Below are 22,262 nucleotides of genomic sequence, written 5' to 3'. Positions count from 1 at the left end.
GTACATTTCAAAACGATGGAGAGGTGCTTGGGTGGTTCAGTCAGTTGATCTCCGACTCCAGATTTCGGCTCAGGTCATGATCCCAAGGATCAGGGGATTGAGCCTCATGTCGGGCATGGAACATGCTTAAGATTCTCTCTCTTTCTCTTCCTCTGCCCCTCTCCCCAGGTCGCTCACTCCCTTGCTCTCTCTCTCTCTTTCTCTCTCTCAAATTAAAAAAAATCATAAAAAAATTAAAAATCTCAAAATGGTAGAAACTGTAAATTTTATGCTATGTATATTTCACAATTAAAAAAATTAATCAGACTGGAGAGCTATAAGACAAGTTGAACAATGTATATCAATTGAAAGAAAACTAAAAAACTGTCAAGAATTTAGAAGACTCTAAATAAAGAGTGCCAATCACTCTCCTGATTATAGACTAATGATTTCAGAAAGGACGATAACTTCCTCAACAAATTAAACAAATATGAAACTTCTAAGTTATTTAGAAAACGTGGGTAACTTTTAAAAAAATAGTTTTTAAAAAGCAGTACATAGGGGCACCTAGCTAGCTCAGTTGGTAAGCATGCCCCCTCTTGATATCAGGGTCATGATTTTGAGCCCCATGGTGGGTGTAGAGCTTACTTAAAAATAGAAATTTTAGGGGCGCCTGGGTGGCTCAGTCAGTTGCACGTTCACCTTCGGCTCTGGTCATGATCTCACAGTTCATGGGTTCAAGCCCAGCATCGGCTCTATGCTGATAGCTCAGCCCTGGGAGCCTGCTTCAGATTCTGTGTCTCCCTCTCTTTCTCTCTCTGCCACTCCCCATTCACACTCTCTCTTCAAAAATAAATAAACAATTGGGAATGAAAGCTGGTGCAGCCACTCTGGAAAACAGTATGGAGGTTCCTCAAAAAACTAAAAACAGAACTACCCTATGACCCAGCAACTGCATTACTAGGCATTTATCCCAGGGATACAGGTGTGCTGTTTCGAAGGGACACATGCACCCCCATGTTTATAGCAGCACGATCAACAATAGCCAAAGTACAGAGAGAGCCCAGATGTCCATCGATGGATGAATGGATAAAGAAGATGTGGTATATACATACAATGAAGTATTACTCGGCAATGAAAAAGAATGAAATCTTGCCATTTGCAACTACGTGGATGGAACTGGAGGGTATTATGCTAAGCGAAATTAGTCACAGAAAGACAAATATCATATGACTTCACTCATATGAGGACTTTAAGAGACAAAACAGATGAACATAAGGGAAGGGAAACAAAAATAATATAAAAACAGGGAGGGGGACGAAACAGAAGAGACTCATAAATATGGAGAACAAACTGAGGGTTACGGGAGGGGTTGTGGGAGGGGGGATGGGCTACATGGGTAAGGGGCACTAAGGAATCTACTCCTGAAATCATTGTTGCACTAGCTAATTTGGACGTAAATTTAAAAAAAATAAAATAAAATTTTTAAAAAAGGTCAAAAAGTAAATAAACATTTAAGAAAAATTATTTTAAATAAAAAGTGTTTTAAAGTTAACGCATAAATTCTGACTCTTTCAAAGAGCTTCTAAAAGAGTTGTTCTCCTGACATGGAATTTGGTAAAAGAAGGCTTAAATTCAGTTTAAAAGTAGTAAAGGATAAGAGTAGAAAAGAGCAAATGACCAGTTTTCCACGAGAGAAACTGGATTGCCAGATGAGTCTGCAAAACATACAGAAAGATCAAAGGAACAGTGAATGGACATTGTTGATCCTAGATTCAGACAGAAAGGCATTCTTGAAAGAATTAACCATATGAATGCCCAGCCAGCCCTCATTATCAAATTCAAAAGCAGCAAGGTAAGCAAGGTACTTTGGCAAAAAGTGTTTAGACTTTTCAGCACAAAGAAGCTATTTCATGTTATGCATCTTTTTAGGAGGGGGAGGATAGATAGGTATTTTTGGACAACATCTAAGTGTCAGAAAAAAAAGCAAGAAAGATGCCAAGACCTCATTTATGAATGAAAGGAAATAACAAAGTGAACACCATTCCACAAACGTATATTAAACAAACTCATTTCTCTTTGCCTAACACAGGATTAAGGCGGTCGAGGTTGGGGGTGGGGGAATGGGTGAAGGGCTGAGCAAGCCAATTTGGTAGAAAGGGTTTAAGAGATGTTTTTTAAGAAAATTTTAATGAGGAGGGTCCCTGAGACAAATAGGTTTTCCTATCTACAGTGATTGGCCTATGTAAATATCCTACAAACACTGCCATTAAATGGCTTAACCCCTTTTCAAAAATCTTGGCTTCTTAAAGGTGATGATTTATACTCTTCTTTCTTGGCAGGTCTCCAATATGTCTGATTAAAATCATTAAAGGAAGACCGAGATTTGTTGATCAGGAAAACGTCCCAAAATGGTAAGAGGAACAGAGGGTGATTATCACCTTGCCAATCATTGTGGTTGTAGGTTCACTAGTTAAGGCGGCCACCCTGGAGAGGGCAATAAGGTCACCCCCCTTCTGCCGGGGCAGTTGGCCAACTTTACATTCAGCTATCAACAGTATGCTGTACTTACAACCTATCTTCAAATACAATTTACGGAAGACATGGCTAAGAGTTCGTAAGGACTTAAAGAGTCTAAGACAAAATAACTCAAAATTTGTGCTCCAGTAGCAAAAGGTTGTTGGCAGTTTCTAACATAAGAACAGGCAATTTTATCTTTGTGATTTAATGAAAATGAAAAGTAGGAAAAAAGGTAAGGAGAAACTAAATGTAATTAATCATTCCAGAGAGGTACCAGAAATCTTTAACAAAACTCCTACAGAACTTCTACTGATTCTGAGAAATAAAATGAATAAAACCAAAAGAGAAATTGCACTGAAGCTATCAACCAATGGCAGGTATTTAAATAAACATACAGCAAACCATAAGGCCCTAAAGATACAAAAAAAGGTAATGAACAGTGCCCACCTACAAGAGATTTACAATTTAGTCTGTACTCAGGTAAACATGTGACTGCTTTGGGGGCGCCTAGGTAGCTCAGTCGGTTAAGCGTCCGACCGGCTCAGGTCATGATCTCGCACTTCGTGAGTTCAAGGCCCATGTGTGGCTCTGTGCTGACGGCTCAGAGCCTGGAGCCTGCTTCGGATTCTGTGTCTCCCTCGCTCTCTGCCCCTCCCCTGCTCATGCTGTCTGTCTGTCACTCTCTCTCAAAACAAATAAACATTAAACATAATTTCTAAAAAAAAAAAAACAAAAAACATGTGACTGCTTTCATCACTACCAGACTACCATTTTCGAGCACGACCATAGGCAGAATTCTGAAGCTGTCTCCCAAGTTTCCTGTCTTCTCCTTATTCAGTCAAACACTAATCTAGGTACTACTGTGAAAGATTTTGCAGATGTAATTAAGGCTACTAATCAACCGGCCACAGGCTCTAAGGATTATCACGTGTTAGGCAAGACGGTCCTGAGCTAATCACATGTAGGTTAGACACTAGGAGGCAGAGAACTTTCTCCTGCTATCGTCAGAGACATGTGGTACAAGAGGAAAAGGAGAGCTATGGCAGCAGCGGAAGTCAGAGAAATTTCCCAGCGTGAGAATTTGGCCCAGCTGACAGCTCACAAGGAAACAGACATGGGGCCTACAACCACAGGCCCGGGGACAACCTGAACGAGCCTGGGAGCAGGCTGTTCCCTGAGCCCCCCAACAGACAGCCCCCCTGACCAACACCAATGGCTCATGAAACTACAGAAGACAAACTAGTGGAGCTAATCCCAGCTGCTGACCTATATAGAACCAGGAAAAAATTAATTTGTGGTGTTTTCAGCAGCTACGTTTGTGTCAATCGGTTATGGCAGTGACAGAAAAAGTAACCAAGCATCCCACGCAGGGATTCCAGCATAACAACTCATCTCATTCTCACGACCACCCTGAAGAGTTACCACCTTCCATTGCACAGATGAGAAAACTGAGGAATAAAGGCGTTAAGTAACCGGCTGACAACCAGACTGGTTCAAGAAAACTAACTGGCCCGTAACATTTAGGAGTTTAAAATTTCAGCTAGGAAGTGACTCAATTTTCCGCGACAACAAAGTAACTTATTTTTAAAGTTGAAAAAGTAAAAGGAAACTTTAAATAGTTTCAAATGAAAAAGTTCTCTAAATCAAAAGGGCAATTTTATAACGTCCTCATAGCAGATCAACCTGTCAGAAATAACTGCGTTGCTAAAAATAAATGCAAACTCAGCTACATATTTCTTCCCACATGTTCAAAAATCGAGTTAGATATTTAGTCAATAAAAGGTTAAGTTGTAGTGTCAATTTGGTTTTCTTTTTAGTCTTAATCCACAGATAACAGGTTAAATTTGGCATCATAAGAAAAAAGTTAATGCCACGTGAGAGATTTTTTAAAGAAAGAGGAAAATGAGAAACAGCATCGCCTGCAGCATACCCTCCAGACGTTTATGCTCCCGTTCAAGGGGGCAGAAAATTCCAAATCAAAGGCAGTGATAATACAGAAAGAAATCAGGGGGGAAATACAAGGCAAAACTGAAATCTAACATTTATTTAATGAGGAAGACGGACTCTGAGAGACAATCACCTGCGATGGCTTTAGGAGATGAATAAAACTGGTTTCCTGATCTTCAAATTGGTCCTACTAAAGGCAACAAAAATTTTAAAAAGAATGTGGGTTTCTGTTCTTTGAGATTCAGTTGAAAATCAGTCTGGAAGTCAAAAACTACCACATTCTGAAACAGTAATGAACAAAAGTACAAAGGAGAAGAATAACACTTTGGGGGGAAAGTGGAGAAAACCTTTAAATAATACCTGGAACTTTATTAAGTAATAGCATTTTCCCCTAGTGATAATTTTTTGTAGCTTTGAACCCTGAAGTCTCGATTCCCAGAAAAGGAGGCAAAGTCTGGAAACACAGAAGGTCGTTGGCGGATGGGATACGTAATTTCCTCTAAAAAAAAAAAAAAAAAAAAAAACCCTGGATTTCCAACATGTAATCTGAATTTATGTTGTTAAAATAAAAACCTATTTGGCGTTTTATATACAAATAATGTAGTCATGTTGTTTTTACATTCAGTGGCATTCTTAAAATAGCCCATTTAAAATAAAAAAGAGAACAACTTCTAGTCTAAGAAATTTTTTTAAAGTTTAAACCTAGCATACTTAACAATTTCAAATCTAATGTCCTATATTTAAACATCTTTGTCATTATGAATTATGTATATGCATTGACATCAATCATTAATCTGCAGGTGTTCCTAATGTAAATTGCATATACCTCTTTAGATTTTTTCCAGAGGCTAGCAGCATACTAATTCTAATTTAGAAAAGTAGGCACCAAAATCTTTTTTAACCTGTAAGCTCTGCAAAACTGAAAGGGTTAGGAAAGGTTCAACTCAAAGATAATCTGGTTGTGTTCTAGTTCTTAAGGTGAATGGTAGCTTCATGGACGTTCAATTTATTACTTTGCTTTTTAGCTTACACGTTGCCTGCATTCTCTTCTATCTACCAAATATTATGTTGTTAAAAAGTAACTTATAGGTGATATGAGTTCTTCAAAATATAGTCATAAACATAAAATGATGAAAACAGAATTTCATCCCTATACTTGTATATACATTAATGCCTTGGAATTGAAAAAAAAAATGTTAGAGACATTTCACTATACGGAACACAAATAATTACAATCCAGAAAAATTAAAATCCACTTAAAGACTAGAATTTCTAAACTCAATTAAGAACTTTGCTAAAATATACACAGAAAATATAGCTTATACATCTGGTCTTGCAAACCTTCTGTAGTGGCTATACATCTATTACCAGAATATACTGGGGCAGCTAAAATGCTGTGGGCTAATTAGAAGTTGGGGATTATTTGTAACTTCATGGAGCAACTAAGAAGGATTTGTGGTTCATCTATCCAACTAACTGTCTTATCTCTAGAATTTGGCTAATAGGGGCGCCTGGGTGGCTCAGTCGGTTGGATGGCCGACTACAGCTCAGGTCATGATCTCGTTGTCTGTGAGTTCGAGCCCTGCATCGGGCTCTGTGCTGACAGCTCGGAGCCTGGAGCCTGATTCTGTGTCTCCCTCTCTCTGCCCCTTTCCTGCTTGCTCTCTCTCTGTCTCTCTCTCTCTCTCTCAAAAATAATAAACATTTAAATTTTTTTTTAATTTGGCTAATATTACAAACCAGTCTATAATCGCAATTGTGAGCTGTTTTCTAGTTTTTTCTACTGCAGGTACTATTCTTGTTTCCTCTTTTTTTTTTTTTTCCTATTTGCTTAGTGAATCACAAGTACCTCAATACATTTGCCCTAAATTAAAGTTAAGAGGGCTAGGAGTAAACTTATTATTAGAAACTGTATCTCCAAGTGTCCTCCTATTCTTGTTTACTAACAAAATATTTTTAAAGGGATTTGCCACATAAACAACTCATTTCTTTAGAAAGGATTGTGCTATGAAACTCTAGCCTTAATTTTTTCCCCTTTTCAACAAGTGTTAAAAACAGGTGTCAAAGATAGAACCAAGTTAATCTGACCTGCCCAACTCCAGCTTAGCTTTTAACACCTTGTCATAACATCCTTATCTTTTAACACTCAGGAAGGGTTGGTACTTCTTTGTAAACAGTCCCTCAACTTCACAGACCAGCTTTTAAGGAAAGGTTCCCTGTAAGAACATGAGTTTCGGTTCTGGCGATCTTGCCTAACAAGTAAAGTCTGATCAAAGAAAAACATTATACACAGATGTTCATTATAGTATTATTGGCAAAAACATACAAATCTACTTAAATACCTAAGAAGAAACATAGGAAGGAATAGTTACCCAAATGATGTCTTTTGTTAAGTGAAATATTACACAGCCATAGAAAATAATTGCACACAAAAAATATGCAGTCACATGGGAAACATTACAGTGAAGAAAAAGGCAATTATATATTTTTTCAAACTAGAAAGAAAAAAAAGAAAGTACACTAGGTTTTCAAATTTTCATTGTGTTGGGGTGCCTGGGTGGCTCAATTGGTTAAGCATCCAACTCTTGATTTCAGCTCAGGTCATGATTTCACAGTTTGTGAGTTCAAGCCCCACCTCAGGCTCTGTGCTGACAGTGTGGAACCTGCTTGGGATTCTCTCTCTCCCTGTCTCTCTCCGCCTCTCTCTCTCTCTTTCTCAAAATAAACAATTTTTTTTTAATTTGTCTTTTCCCCAATGGCCTACGATGTACATGTATAATTTTTTGAATCTTTAATGCCACAGTTATTCTCCTACTATTCATACTTTAAACAGTAACACTTTTTAGCATTTTAACACTTAGCCCCCATGGAGCACATCCCGCCTTCCTCACTTTTCCAGAACACATAACTTCCAACACACTCAACCATCTGAAACAGATGAAAAATTTTCAGATATTAACTACAGCCTCAATCTTTTGGAAGATGCACTTAGGAAAGTGTTTATTGATAATCTCAAGACTATTAGATATCAAAGTTAAAAATAATTTATCCAGCAGTTATTTTTATAGTAGATACACACAATTTGACATCAAGGATTCCTGGGAATTCTTCTTCCTGCCTGTGTCAGGATCCTAGAGGATCTTCACTGCTGCAGAATGATTTCTATGGTCATATCGTCTAGAGAGGTAATAGTCATTGGTCACATCTTTTCCCACTCCCCTGGGAAGATCAGATTTATGCACTTATCCAGAAAGCTTTAAAGATGTTCATTTTTTTCTCTTCTGTTTTTAATCCTCAATTACACAAAGGCTCAACTTAAAATTAAGGAAAACTGAGTCATTTTAAGAAGCAAATAATTCCTTTGAAGTATTTGATTTTATCTTTCCAAACATTTTTTTTCCTAACCTCAAATTCATATTTTAATGGTATTTCCCAGATAAACACAACTGCCTGAAATGTTCTTTGAAAATATTCAAGACCAATATATTTCAATATCACTTGATGCAATTCTACCAACATTTTCAGGCTGGCCATCTTAACAGTTTTAACAAACGGTGACAGTTATGGGACTGAGCCTGGGTGGCTCAGTTGCTTAAGCATCCGATTTAGGCTCAGGTCATGATCTTGCGGTTCATAGGTTCGAGCCCCTGCTTCCGGCTCTGTGCTGCCAGCTCAGAGCCTGGAGCCTGCTTCAGATTCTGTGTCTCCCCCTGTCTCTGCCCCTCCCCTGTTCATAGTCTGTCTCTCCCTCTCTCTTAAAAATAAACATTAAAAAATTTTTTAATAAAAAAAAACATTTAAAAAAATGTTGACAGTTAAAAATTATTTTTGAATTAGTTCTCCATTTTCATCCCTCAAACGGGCAAGTTTTCCCCCATGAACGATTCCTCAGTATTAAACTCTTCTCTTCACGAATCTGCGTGGCATCCTTGTGCAGGGGCCGTGCTTCATCTGTTATGGATCGTTCCAATTTTAGTCTATGCGCTGCCAAAGCGAGCACAAACTCTTCTCCAAGAACAGCCAAGTTGGACCAGAATTTATTTTAATGCCCGCAAGGAATCATTTAATTTTATATATATTAACATTCAAGGATGTAATTATTATATTAGTTTTATCGATACCAAGGAGATCTTTGCAGGAGAAAGAAATAAGCCCATGGTTGTACTCCACATAAATGCAAAATGGTTTTTTTCCCCCTTCCTGGTGTAATTGGCATCTCAACGAGGGGTTGGCTTTTAAGCCACACGACATTCATAAATTTAAAAACACAATAAACATAGAGCCAGTTGAGTGGGAAATGCCTATACTCAATTCCTGCCAAATTATTAGCAAGCTACTTAATTAATGGGAGTCTACCACTAACCTTTTGTCCTCCAGACAAAAACTGGGCATACGTGAAAACAATCATTTTTCTCTATATACGCCACACTTACTGTCAAATGTTGAATACTATGGGCAACCACACCAAAAATTATATTCAGAAAAGCCTACTCCCTTGCTTCTCAGAGTGTGTTGTCCAAACCTGGGAACTTGTCAGAAATAAAAAACTGAGACCCCACCCTAATCTACTACATCACGACCTACCTTGACCAAGATGCCTGGGTCACTGAACTGCACATGAAAGTTTGAGAGGCATTAGAAGGCAGCAAGAGAAACCATCATCCACATTCTAAGTTGTGCGAAGCTACACAAAATCTAGTCAGCAATGGATACATCATTCCCAGACCTTGTGGGTAAATCTTTTAAGTGAATCAAGCCTTTCCACAAAGGTTAAAAACAAAAAACAAAAACGCGTGTGGCTGATGCTTCGTGCCTATTAACAGCACCTTCACTGCACTACCAGAACTATGTATTTTTTAATAACATGCTGAAAATAGGTACATCTGTTCTCCTTGTCTATTAAGAAAGCATTCTTGCTAAAGAGTCTTCCTCTCCTTGGGGCGCCTGGGTGGCTCAGTAGGTCAAACATCTGACTTTGGCTCAGGTCATGATCTCACGGTTCGTGAGTTCGAGACCCTGTTTCGGGCTCTGTGCTGACAGCTCAGAGCCTGGAGCCTGCTTCAGATTTTGTGTCTCCCTTTCTCCACACCTCCTCTGCTTGTCTTCTATCTCTCTCTCTCAAAAATAAATATTTAAAAAAAAAAATTTTTTTTAAGAATTTTCCTCTCCTTTTCAAACCTAAAATGGGTCTCGTGAATGAAATCTATTCCCAATGGTTCCAAGTTTCAAATGTTATGAGTTAAAGAATTTTAAAATAAGAATCATAGCTGACCAATATTAGGAAGCATTTATGCACTGCACAAATGAGTTAAATATGTAGATTTGAGACAAATACATAGCCTCTATCATAGTCCCTGGCCTCACTGTAGGTAGTATGTTATACCTATAACAAAGGGTCTTCACATTTTCAAGAAGGATTTTCATCAGAAAATATCAATTCAGAAACTACTGGGAATTTATCATACAATTTGACTCACCAATGGATAATTTATACAACTTTCTAGAGGTGTATCGAAAATGTAACATGGGACACCTGCACTGGCCTGTGCTCTGTTAATCTACAGATTTTTAAACAAGATGCTTCTATAAGGACTTCAACTACAGCCTACCACAAAAGTGCTCTGGGAATAACTTTATCCCTCTACAATCATAGCCTTGTTCTAAACAGAGCCCTTAAGTAAATTAAATCTTTAGAAAAACACACTTTTTTGTTTGTAAAGAAAGAAACATTTCCTGAATGCCAGAGAATGTTTCCTTGAGAAACTGTTTATGTTACTGTGCTGAAAAGGTGTTTATGTTGCTATAAACACCTTCCCTGTAAGAGGGGATGGAGAGTCTGCCTATTGTTTACATTGTAATCAGGCCTGACTCTGAAAAGATCTACCCTTATTCCTCATGCCTGGACTAACTCACTACATTCTGTCCCAATTAGATCACTCTCAAAGATATTCTGTATTTGTCTAGCATAACTGACCCATCACGTGAGAACAGGGGAGCCTAAATTCCTAATAAGTACTACACTCACGAAGGCCACTAATTGGCAGGTTGTGGCAGTTTGTACTGTGTCAAGTTTCTTAAGGAAAAACTACATTTCCGGGATTCTCTTCCCTGTATAGTCCCAGCTTAAAGTTAACCAAAAGCAGAATTTGCACAGATTTGGATGGATCTGTTTGGATTTGGAAGTCATTACTCTCAAGGTGGTCATGGTTAGTATAGTGACCAGACATGGCTATGTAGGTGGGTTTAAGCTTATCTTTGCTCTTCTCAGATCTCTATCCACCTTTCCAAACTGGCCCTGTAGGTCAACAACAACTCCAGGCCAACCCAACAGACACAAAGAGGGGGTAGTTACACAGAGGCACACAGAGGCACAGGCTTCCTGTCTCATGCCTGGCTTTTCAGACTCACTAGTAGGGGACTCCAGGGATCCTCCAGTGTGCTTCCTGGACCTTCATTTCCGAAGCTCCTACCATAAATGTTTAAGGTTTAATTTCTATAATAAATCCCTTAACTCCGTAACCCATCATAGTCTTCTGTGATTAAACCTCAACTGATTCTAAAGGTTTGGTTTACTTGTTGGCTCTAGATTTAAATGTTCTCTTGTCATTAAAGACGGTATATTCAACAATAAACAGCAAACTGCACCTGCTCACGCTCAGCTGATACCTATTAGTAGAATAGGGCCCAGGGTTTAAACCCCCTTCTTAACCCTAATTTTTTCCATAAAACTTTTCTTTTTGTTCTGGCTTTATTGAGACATAATCGACAGATTAAAAAATCATATATATATGATGTACATAATTTGATGTTTTGATATAAATATACACCAAGGAAACCATCACCACAATCAAGATTATAGGAACAAACCCATCAATCCTAAATGTTTACTCATGTCTCCTTAAAATCTTACCCCTCCCTACCCTGCCCTACCTCCCATAACCACTGATTTTCACTGTCATTACCATTACTTTGCACTTTCTAAAATTGTGTGTATCTACATATGGAGTCATACAATACGTACTCTGTTGGGGAGGAAGCTGGCTTCTTTTACTCAATATAATTATTTAATTATTAAGCTTCACCCATATTGTTGTACATATCAATAGCCGATTCCTTTATATTGCTGAATAGGATTTAATTATACCACCATTTGTTTATCCACCCCCCCCGTTGGTGGACATTAGAGTTACTTCCAGTTTAGGGCTATTACAAATAATGCTCTTATGAACATCTGTGCAGAAGTCTTTGTATGGAGATATGCTTTCAAATCTCTTGGGTAAATACCTATGAGTAGAACAACCAGGTAAGTTATATGCTTCATGTTTTAAGAAAATGAAAAACTGTCTTTCAAAGTGATGATACCATTTTAAGTATTGACCAGCAATGTAGAAGAGTTCCAGCTGCAGGGCACTTGGGGGGGCTCAGTCAGTTCAGTGTCTGACTCTTGGTTTCAGCTCAGGTCATGATCCCACAGTTCATGGGTTGAAGCCCCGCATCAGGCTCCGCACTGACTGTGCAGAGCCTGCTTGGGATCCTCTGTCTCCCGTTCTCTGCGCCTCCCCTGCTCGCTCGCTCTCTCTCTCAAAAATAAACTTAAAAAAAGAAAAAACCTTTTAAGAGTTCCAGTTGCTCCATTTCCTCATGAGCATTTGACATGGTCATTCTTTTCCATTTTAGCCACTGTAGCAATAGTGCAATAATATCTCATGGCAGTTTTAATGTGTATTTTCCTAATAACCAGTGATACTGAGCATCATTTCATGTGCTTAGTTGACATGTGTATATCTCCTCTGTTGAAGCGTCTGCAAATCTTTTGCCCATTTTAAATGGCTGTCTTGTTATTGAGTTGTATATTCTTTACACAGTTTAGAGTCAAGTCCCCTGTCAGATATATGGTTAGCACATATTCTCTCCCAGCCTGTGGTTTATCTTTTCATGTTCCTAACTTCTGAAGAGTGACATTTTTTCACTGTCTCAATCCAACTTTAGGCACTGCATTTGTTTCCGAGGGCAGCCATAACAAAGTACCAGAAACTGGTTGGCTTGAGACAACAAAAATTTAATGTTTCGTGCTACAAGACAGAAATCAAGGCCTCGAGGTGTTGGCAGGGCCAACCTCCATCTGAAAGCTCTACAGAAGAATCCTTCCTTGACTCGTCTAGCTTCTAGTAGCTGCTGGCAATCTCGCATTCCTTAGCTGTGGTGACATGACTCCAATCTCTGCCTTGTCTTCTCATAGTTTTCTTCTCTGTGTCTTTCTGAATCTTCACATTGCCTCCTTGTAAAGACACAAGTCATTGGACAGGGCCCACACGAATCCACCAGGATCTCTGCCAAAGACCCTATTTCCAAATAAGGTCACGTGCGCTGGTATGTGAGCATCAGAATGTCAGCCTATCTTGGGCGCCTGGGTGGCTCAGTCGGTTGGGTGTCCGACTTCGGCTCAGGTCATGATCTCACAGTCCGTGGGTTCGAGCCCCGCGTCGGGCTCTGTGCTGTCAGTTCAGAGCCTGGAGCCTGCATCGGATTCTTGTGTCTCCCTCTCTCTCTCTGCCCCTCCCCCACGCATGCTCTGTCTCTATCAAAAAACGAATAAATGTTAAAAAAAAAATTTTTTTTTTTAAATAAAAAAAGAATGGCATCCTATCTTTTGGCAGGGGTCAGATTCAACCCATAAAAGGCACTCGGATTTTAATATTTAAAAAAGCACACTGAACAATAAATTATTCAACATAAGTTCTGGCCTCCTTGGCACTGCCTGTTTTTGCCTCATTCACAGTTCCCAGAGAGATATCCCCAAGCTCATTTGCAGAATTTCTTGCCCATGGCCTTACTTCCCCAAAACAGATTCTCTGTAATGTAGTCAGTTTAGTGTAAGCATCTAAAGGGGGCTAGCCCCCTCTTTCTCAACTATTAGGTAAAGATATGGGAAAAGGAAAAAAATTCTGCTTACGTGATTTTCTCTTTTACAATCTCCCCTCCTCGACCAATCCCCAACTAGGGTATGAAAGTTTTGGGGAACAGGCTTAGGGCAGTGACAACTCTAAATCTGCGCTAAGAGATGCTTCTAATACTAGCCCTGTCTTCATCAATACCACCTAGAAGAAAATGCTTCCCCAAAGAAATATGTTGTAATGATCAACTGCTGAGTAAATCACCCCAAATTTAGTTTGAAACAACAGCCATTTTGCTATCTCTCGTGGTTTCTGAGTCAGGAATTCGGGAAGGCTTGGCTGAGCAATTCTCGCTCAAAATGTCTTATGTGGTTGCAGTCAGATGGTGGCTAGGGCTGGAACAGCTGGGGTCCAGGGCAGCTGGACATCTCTCTGAAGGGAGTTCATGTTCTCAGGGCCTTTCCATGTGCTCTGCACTCACAACCTGATGGCCTCGGGATAGACGAACTGCTCACACGGTGGCTGCGGGTTGCGCAACAAAGCATCACATTCCAACAAACAAGGAGGAAGCTACATAGCCTTTTGTGATCCGGCTTCAGAAATCACCTAGAATCATTTCTGCAGTTCTTTGTAGGTGGAAACAGTCACGCAAGTCAACTCGGCTTCAAAGGGAAGAAATGTCACCCCCGCTTCTTGATAGGAATGTAAAAATCAAATTGAAATAAGAACATGTGTAATGGGAGATAATGCTGTGGAGATGTTTGTAAAATGCCATGTACCCCAGAACATACCTTCCTGGGGCTGTGAGAACAGTGAAATGCCCCATACAAATGAAAGGTCAAGAATGAGGTATATACTAAAACCCCTAGGGCTCAATGTTTTCCCCATTCTTGTTTCTGCCAGTGCTCTTTGCTTTCTTTCTTGTCTAGTTACAGCCTAGTATACACTACTGACTTAGATACTCAGGTGCCCCGTGTTACAAAAAGTAGCGTCAGAAAAATTACTTACTCCAGCTCACACAGAGAAACTGAGAGCAATCACTTCTCCCTCAGCTGTGTCATGTACAACCCATTCCATTCCAACATTCTTCCTTACAATCAGGGCCCAGAAACCTAGGCTCTACTCTAGCCCTATCAATAATTATTAAGAACGGGGCACCTGGGTGGTTCCATTGGCTAAGCATCCAACTTCAGCTCAGATCATGATCCCAGGGTTGGGTGAGTTCAAGTCCTGCATCAGGCTCTGTGCTGACAGCTTGGAATCTAGAGCTTGCTTTGGATTCTGTGTCTCCCTCTCTGCCCCTGCCCAGCTCCCTCCCTCTCAAAAATAAATAATAAACATTTAAAAACATTTTTAATAGAAATAATTATTAATAACTATTTATAAGCCAAGGTTTCAAATAATTCTTTCACTGGTTCGAAGTTAATTTCTCATGGAAACACACACACGCGCGTGCTTTCCTTAGCCAAAGGTGAATGTGTTTTGGATAACTCACCAATTATGGTCCATGGTGTCTATTCACTAGTTTGAGGGCCAAGGAATTATGATATTTCCCTTTCTACTTCCATAAATCATGGTAAGCCACAAATCCTCATTTAAATACGCCATTTTTAGGTACTTCATTTACTTTAAGATTCACTCATTCTCTATAAAATGTAATGGAAAATAAACTAAATTCCATACAATAAATATTTATGGAACACCAACTGCATGCCAGGCCTTCTGCTATGTGCTAGATGACAAAGATGAGTAAGGCACAGTCTCCTGCTTCTTACATAGCTAAGCATCTGACCATAAAGGCAAATTTACCAACAACCATTAAATAACCGCATCACAGGCAAGCCTTCATCAAGGGCTTAGGAGACTCCGCTACATTCACACACAAAAGAGACTACCTTTAAGGAACAGTAGGTAAGTACTTGCCAAGAAGAAAATGAAAGGTGCTCATTGTAGGCAAAGGGAAACACATAAGCAAACAACCCAGGGTATAGCAAATGTATAGCTTGATAAGGAACTAACTACAAGTGAACTTGACGTCTGGTTCTAGGCATCTGGCTGTTTGTGACCAACCTTAAGGCGAGAAAAGTAGGCAAGTGCCAGCCTGTGATGTTCCTTACAGAGTACTGTTAGGAGTTGAATTCTGTAGGCAATAGACAGCCACCAAAAACTTTCTTTTTTTATTTTTATTTTTGTTTTTTAACATTTATTTATTTTTGAGACAGCGAGAGAGAGAGCATGAACAGGGGAGGGTCAGAGGAAGAGGGAGACAGAATCCGAAGCAGGCTGGAGGCTCCGAGCTGTCAGCACACAGCCCGACGCGGGGCTTGAATTCTCAGACGGCGAGATCATGATCTGAGCCGAAGTCGGACGCTTAACTGACTGAGCCACCCAGGCACCCCCCAAAAAACTTTCTTAAGAAGCACAAAACTTGAGGACACCCATGTCTTCAGAATGGGAACGGGCACAATGTAAAAAGTGGTTTGAGGGAAGGAAGTCTGGAAGCAGGAAAAACCACTAAGTTTAGGCGAAACAAAAGGAGGGACCAAGAACAGAGTAAACAAAACAGACGCAAGAACCTCCAATCTGGTGGCTGATACATTGAACCAGGGCTGGCGGGGAGGGGCAAGGAATCAAAGCATCCTGTCAGAATGAGAATCCACAGAAGCTGGTGAGAAGCATGTGTCAAAGTCAAACAGATCAAAGGCTAAGAGAGGAAATAAACCAAGACGACAGTGATTTTAAACTTACTTTCTGCAGGAAACTTGGCTAATTACAAAACAACATCCATAAATGGCATACGAAGTGACAGAATATGAGCTGAGTACATAATCACAAACCCAAGGTGTGTGGCTTTTCATTCTGGTGATCATCTTAGTCCCCTCAGAAACCATTTTTCTCTATGACAAAACGGGAAGGTAGAAACCAGAGCGCCTGAGACGTCATGGAACAAGAAACTTTAGAAACAAAGTTGTAGAGAGAAATAACAGAATAAAAATGGAATCTGTACAAAGTGCACATATATAACAGCGAAACCTAACAATGGGCAGAGGATAAGGTTCTGAAAAGGTTAGCCCGTGTGCTCTAAAGGAACACCTTTCCTGTTACAGCAATTCCTCGGGTGCTCTTACCTTGGCTGTAGCACTGTTTCCTAGGCCTCGCTTGAAGATGCCAGAAAGGTCCATGGTAAAATGCACTCCTCTTACTACGGGCAAGAAATGGGCTTATTTGCACCGACAGTAAGGTTGATTTTGTCTCATCTCTTTCATTTCTGCATCTGCACCACGGGAGGCTTGTATTACAGGTTAGCACGAGGCCTGCCGTGTAACATTAGACTGCCTCCAAGCATTAAGGGTTCACGTTTAGCTACAAGCAGGAGATGCCACCTATGCCTGACCCCAGCTCGGCCACTTCTCAGCTCTTCTAACGTGAGCGGAAATGTCCTGCGTGGTCCATCTTCACGTTCCCCAAGAAAACAAGGAAAACACTCGTTTCTATGTTGCCATCTCTGAAAACTGAGGGACAGCGTTCACTCTTCCAAAGTCACCTGGCCTGTTTAGACAAGGAGACTGGTGCGCATTCTGGGGCCACTGGTTAGACCACTGGCTCTCCCTTGCCCCTGCAGCCTCCCCATCCTGAACATACTTTCCAGAGCCATAACCATCGAGTAAATACTATTTTTTTTTAACTTTTAAATATTAAACAACCATACAAAGCCAGTCTTCAGTGAAACATGTTGTTGGTATAAGGATACAGATTTCTGGCTTTGAATCCCTTCCAGTTATTATGCATTCCAAATCACATGCCAAAATTTTAATGAACTTTCAAATTTACATTTATGAAAACAGACCTTGGCACACATAAATGGGCTATTTTGCCATATCACTTTTCAAAAGGTGCCTCGTAGCTAAAATGATTCTGAGCTGTCTTCCATCATTCAAGATGAACTCTACAAAAGAACTAAGTGTTCTTACTTTTACACTAATTTATTCTACATTGGTTTTACTCAGCATATGGTAAGCATATGGGAAAAAGAAGTGTATCTGGAAGCTGTTAGAACTGCATGTAATCAAAATTTACCAGTAGAAACCTAATTTGATTAATTGAAAATTAAAGTAGCAGTTAATCACTTGCTGTTTAAGAGGGGGAATATCACTTAAAAATGAATCCTTCACAAACACATAAAATTAATTCTCTTTGTTGCAAATCAATACTTACTAATCAACTGGTGGTAGCAAGAGTACAAGGCACCTTGAAACCTTCATTCAACAGTGTAGGCCCGTGAGGCTTAACGCTAAAGTGAATAGTAAATTTTAAGGACAGTGTCTACTTTTGGCCAAGAGTCCTGTTTCTTAAAACATCACTCGAGCAGCTAAGTGATCTTTAAAGGGTGGGGAGAAGGGACAAGTGGAGTTCAGGCCAAGTTTTCCACCCATGCTTAGCTCTAAATTTGAGTGCCTACATACAATCTACAAATTTATATAATGTGTTAGTTCAGCAACCTATCTCTTACTTTACAAGGTATCCAAAGAATGTCAGCATCTGATGAAAACTAATGATCTGAGGGAATATATCCTAAGCCTAAAATTGCCTGCTCCAAGTGACCAGGGCCTATGGTCAAAACTTCTATTATTTTTTTAAGAATGGGCAATGGTATCACTATAACAAGATATTTATAGAAATATCAAATCTTACATAACCTTTAAAGTTTGCCTTAAAACCCAGATCCTTATGTGTTTCCTCCTTCCCTCTCAAATCTCTGGTGTAACACAGTAATCAAAACCAAAATTAATCTCATGTTCAAAGCTAGCGGATGATTTCCTAGGATTACCCAATTTCCTTCTGCCCACGCAGGCAAGATTTTGCTTACTAACTATAGCAAGTTCATTGTCTTCTTCAAAGGCAGAGCCGCAGTATTAGAAGAAAATTAACCAATCACATAATACTATGCAGTCTATTCCTAAAATGAAAAAGAAAAAAAAAAAAAACCCTCAGGCAAAACAATAGATAAGTCAATAGGCTCAACATTTTAAATGTTGAAATCATAATCATAATAAAATAAAATTAAAAGGAAACGTACATTTTACAATAACAACATATCATCAATCCAAATGAAGTATGCCTAATATCTAGGCTAAGCGTTAAAATATAACACATAAAAAAAAAGAATAAAAGAAAGCAGCTTATATGGGGAGAGAAGTAGGCATACTAAAGCTGGCAATTAATGAGGAACGTTAAGATATTCAAATTTACATTGGCTGCTGCTTAAACACAAAAGGGAGGTTCACAGTAAATTATTTTAGGCTCTCCTACTGACCAGAATCACAGTACCACGCTTTTGAGATTTCTTTAAATTTAAAATATTTGCAACTTCCCTGTCATAAAGTGCATTAGTACTGGTCTCACGAAACCCCAGGTAAAGGCAAAACCTACAGAATGCTTGAAATGCACAAGTAATAATGACAACAGATCTATTCCCTTACCTTTCCCCACATTCCACCCTTCCTCCTTTATAAAGGAAAATGTCTTCAGTCTTATCAGTTTCCTTCCACAAACACTCTGCTTCGTGTATCCTCAGGAGGCCCATCCACTAAAGGCAGAATGAAAGTGTTTACAGATGGTAAAGAGAGATAGAGGAGGACACTACCCCAGAGCCAGCACTATCATCCAAGGATCTAGAGAACTAAAGAGACGAAATTCTAGTCAACAAAACCCCAGTCATGGCTTTAGTGAGGAACTGAAAGTAAATCTTGGAGGTAAAGAATGAAGAAGACAAAAGATGGTTAAAGATTCAGGCTATAAGAAAGGATTGGACAGATAAGCACCAAGTACTGCTTTACAAAGTCAGACTACGTGCAATTCAAGTTCATAGAGACTAGCCTCTTGAATTAGAAAGAACTAAATAAAACAAAAAAGTATTATATGTTCTAAAAAAAAAACAAAGTCTTTTTTTAACCTAGGTGGCAAACTATGTATCTGGCATGGTCACTAAAATAAGTATAAAATAAATATATAGACCCTAGAGGCTCAGCTTTTTAAAAAATGGCCAAGGCAAACCTTAAGGGACTCAAATACGGAGAACAAACTGAGGGTTGATGGGAGGTGGGAAAGAGGGGAAAATGGGTGATGGGCGTTGAGGAGGGCACTCGTTGGAATGAGCACTGGGTGCTGTATGTAAGCCAATTTGATAATAAATTGTATTTAAAAAGATGGCCAAGGATCCCAATTTACTCTACTCAAATCCTTTCGAATTTATGGCATCACTAATTCATACACCTGTCATCTCTGTAGCCTCAAGGGAATGAGCAACCAAAAGAATGCTACATCATTTCATTTCAAATAGTTTTATTTTAAAACTCGGGTGATTTTTTTGTTTGTTTGTTTAGAGGGTTGGTGAAAACATGACAATGAATTACCAGCCAAAATAAACCAATGGGAATTATAAGAGCTAGGGCTCTGCTCTTTCCCTGCAGGAGAGGTGACTATTGTATTAAGCTTCCTATTTTCCCTTGTATACACAGTGCCCTTGACAGTTCACATTTTGTGAAGATCTAAACGAACACCACGTCTCCTTAGGTCCATCAAACTCTCTCCATTCAGAGTCTAGATTGGGCGCCCTTAACATCTAGTGGCACAATCACTGAAGCCTACCTAAGCTGGTGTCTCTATTTTTTAGCGTGTTCATTACGGGCAGTATATCCATTAAAATTTGTACTGAAAGGTGTATTTACTCTGCTTAAATTTCAGATGAATATAGTAAGAAGAAGTGTCCACTGCATTCTTTGTAACTCTCCTTTATCTCTGGATAAAAGTAGGTATCACTCTCTACCAGTACCTAGTCTGAGTCATTTTAACACCCTTGTTGGAGGGTTGTTTCTTCTCTACCTTGCTTTTCTCCCGAGACAAGTATTCGTTGGTATCTACACTTGAGATTTTTGGTTGTTGTAAGCATAAATAATTGAAATACTGTGTGTGATGGCCTGTCAAAAACAGTTCACCATGGCAAAACTGTAATTATACCATAACCCAAATATAACTTGTTATGTACACATCAAAGCATCTTTCACTAGCAGAATAACTTGTATCTTATATCCACGTGCATCTTTGAAAACAGATTACAATTATGTTTCATCAATGCCACATATTGTTTTACATTCTGCTATGTGACTTATGTTAACTTTTACTGTAAAAAGAACTATCCACCAGATACAATGGCCAGGGTACAGAATTTTAAAAAGAACTGAATTTGAACCTGATATGAATTACTCACAGACCTGGGGAGGCCAGGTGGCTTCTTCAAAGATTGGGGTTACCAACATTACTCCTTATTTATCTCAGGTAAATTATAAGGATCAAATGCAAAATGTGTTATATACCCTAAATTCCTATACAAAACCATAAAGAAAAGGTCTGACAGATTGTATTATATAAACATTTAGGATTCCTGTATGGTAAAAGACAAAGGTACCACCATGAAATGAGTATCTAGAAGAAAGTAATTGCAAAACAGATCTGACAAAGGATTAATACCTTTAAGACCCCCAACAATTGGATGTGCAAAAGAACCCAAGAGGAAAAAAAATGAACAAGGAATAGAAGAAATACAAATAAATGAAAAACAAATGAAATGGTAATCAACCTCCCTGGTAAGCAGAGAAATGAAAATAAAAGATGAATTTTGCCCAAAATTGGGGATTGTTAATACTCAAAGCTGGAAGCACTGTAAGGAAATGGGCATTTTCATACACTGCCCTTTCTTGGGGGGGGGGGGAGGGGGGGGAGAGTGGCATATATAAGTCTACATCATCTTCTAGAAAGATGTACGGTGAAATGTGATTATTTAAATATTAAAAGCCATCATCCTTCCATCAAGGAATCCCACTTTTAACATTTATTCAACTGAACTATAAACACCAGTATTCAAAGATAATATACTCAGGATACTTTTCCATCACTGTTTTAGAAGAACAAAAACTGGAAATGTGATTATCAATAGCATAAAGTCTGAATAAATCAGTTGAGTCTCTCTTAGAATATTATTTAGCCATTAAAAATAATGAATTCTCAGGGCACCTGGGTGGCTCAGTCGGTTGGTCATCCAACTTTGGCTCAAGTCATGATCTCAGGGTCCGTGGGTTTGAGCTCCACGTCAGGCTCTGTGCTAATAGCTCAGAGCCTGGAGCCTTCTTCGGATTTTGTGTCTCCCTCTCTCTCTGCCTCTCCCCCCCCTCGTTCTCTCTCTCTCTCTCCCTCTCTCTCAAAATGAATAAACATTTAAAATGTTTTTTAATTATTTAAAAAATTTATTTATTTATTTATTTATTTATTTATTTATTTATTTATTTATTTTAAAAAATTTTTTTAAATAATGAATTCTGGGGATGCCTCGGTGGCTCAGTTGGCTGAACCTCCAACCCTTGACTTCGGCTCAGGTCATGATCCCAGGATCGTGGAATCAAGCCTTGTGTTGGGCTCTGCACTGAGCACGAAGCCTACTTGGGATTCTCTCTTTCTCTCTCTCTCTCTCTCTTTCTCAAGCTAAAAAAAATTTTTTTAAATATGAATTGTGAGAAATGGGTAAATTCCTAGAAACACATAATCTTCCAAAACTGAATCTGGAAGAAATTCAAAATCTGAAGAGACCAATTACTAGTAACAAAATTGAAATAGCAATCAAAAAACTACCAAAAAATAAACAAATGAAAGTCCAGAACTGGATAGATTCACAAGTCAATTTTACCAAACATTAAAAAAAAAAAAAAAAAAGTTAACACTTATTCTCCTCAACCTACTCCAAAAAACAGAAGAGGAAGGAAAGCTTCCATATACATTCTACAAAGCCAGAATTATCCTAATACCAGAACCAGAGAAAGACACCCAAAAAAAACTATAGGCTAATATCCCTGACACAAAAATCCTCCACAA

The 22,262-nt window shown here is 39.0% G+C and overlaps 1 protein-coding gene and 1 non-coding gene across 3 annotated transcripts in view; both read right to left on the bottom strand.

Annotated features, from left to right (window-relative positions):
• The window catches only part of MLLT3 (MLLT3 super elongation complex subunit), a 290,119-nt gene that overhangs the window by 168,202 nt on the left and 99,655 nt on the right, over positions 1–22,262 (bottom strand). The window lies entirely within an intron of this gene.
• On the bottom strand, positions 8,339–8,446 carry LOC125151025 (U6 spliceosomal RNA). Its single transcript, XR_007146586.1, has one exon. It is a non-coding gene; the product is annotated as a U6 spliceosomal RNA (small nuclear RNA).

This window comes from Prionailurus viverrinus, chromosome D4 (assembly GCF_022837055.1).
Source record: "Prionailurus viverrinus isolate Anna chromosome D4, UM_Priviv_1.0, whole genome shotgun sequence".
NCBI lineage: Eukaryota > Metazoa > Chordata > Mammalia > Carnivora > Felidae > Prionailurus > Prionailurus viverrinus.
This window is presented reverse-complemented; position numbering and strand designations above follow the sequence as displayed.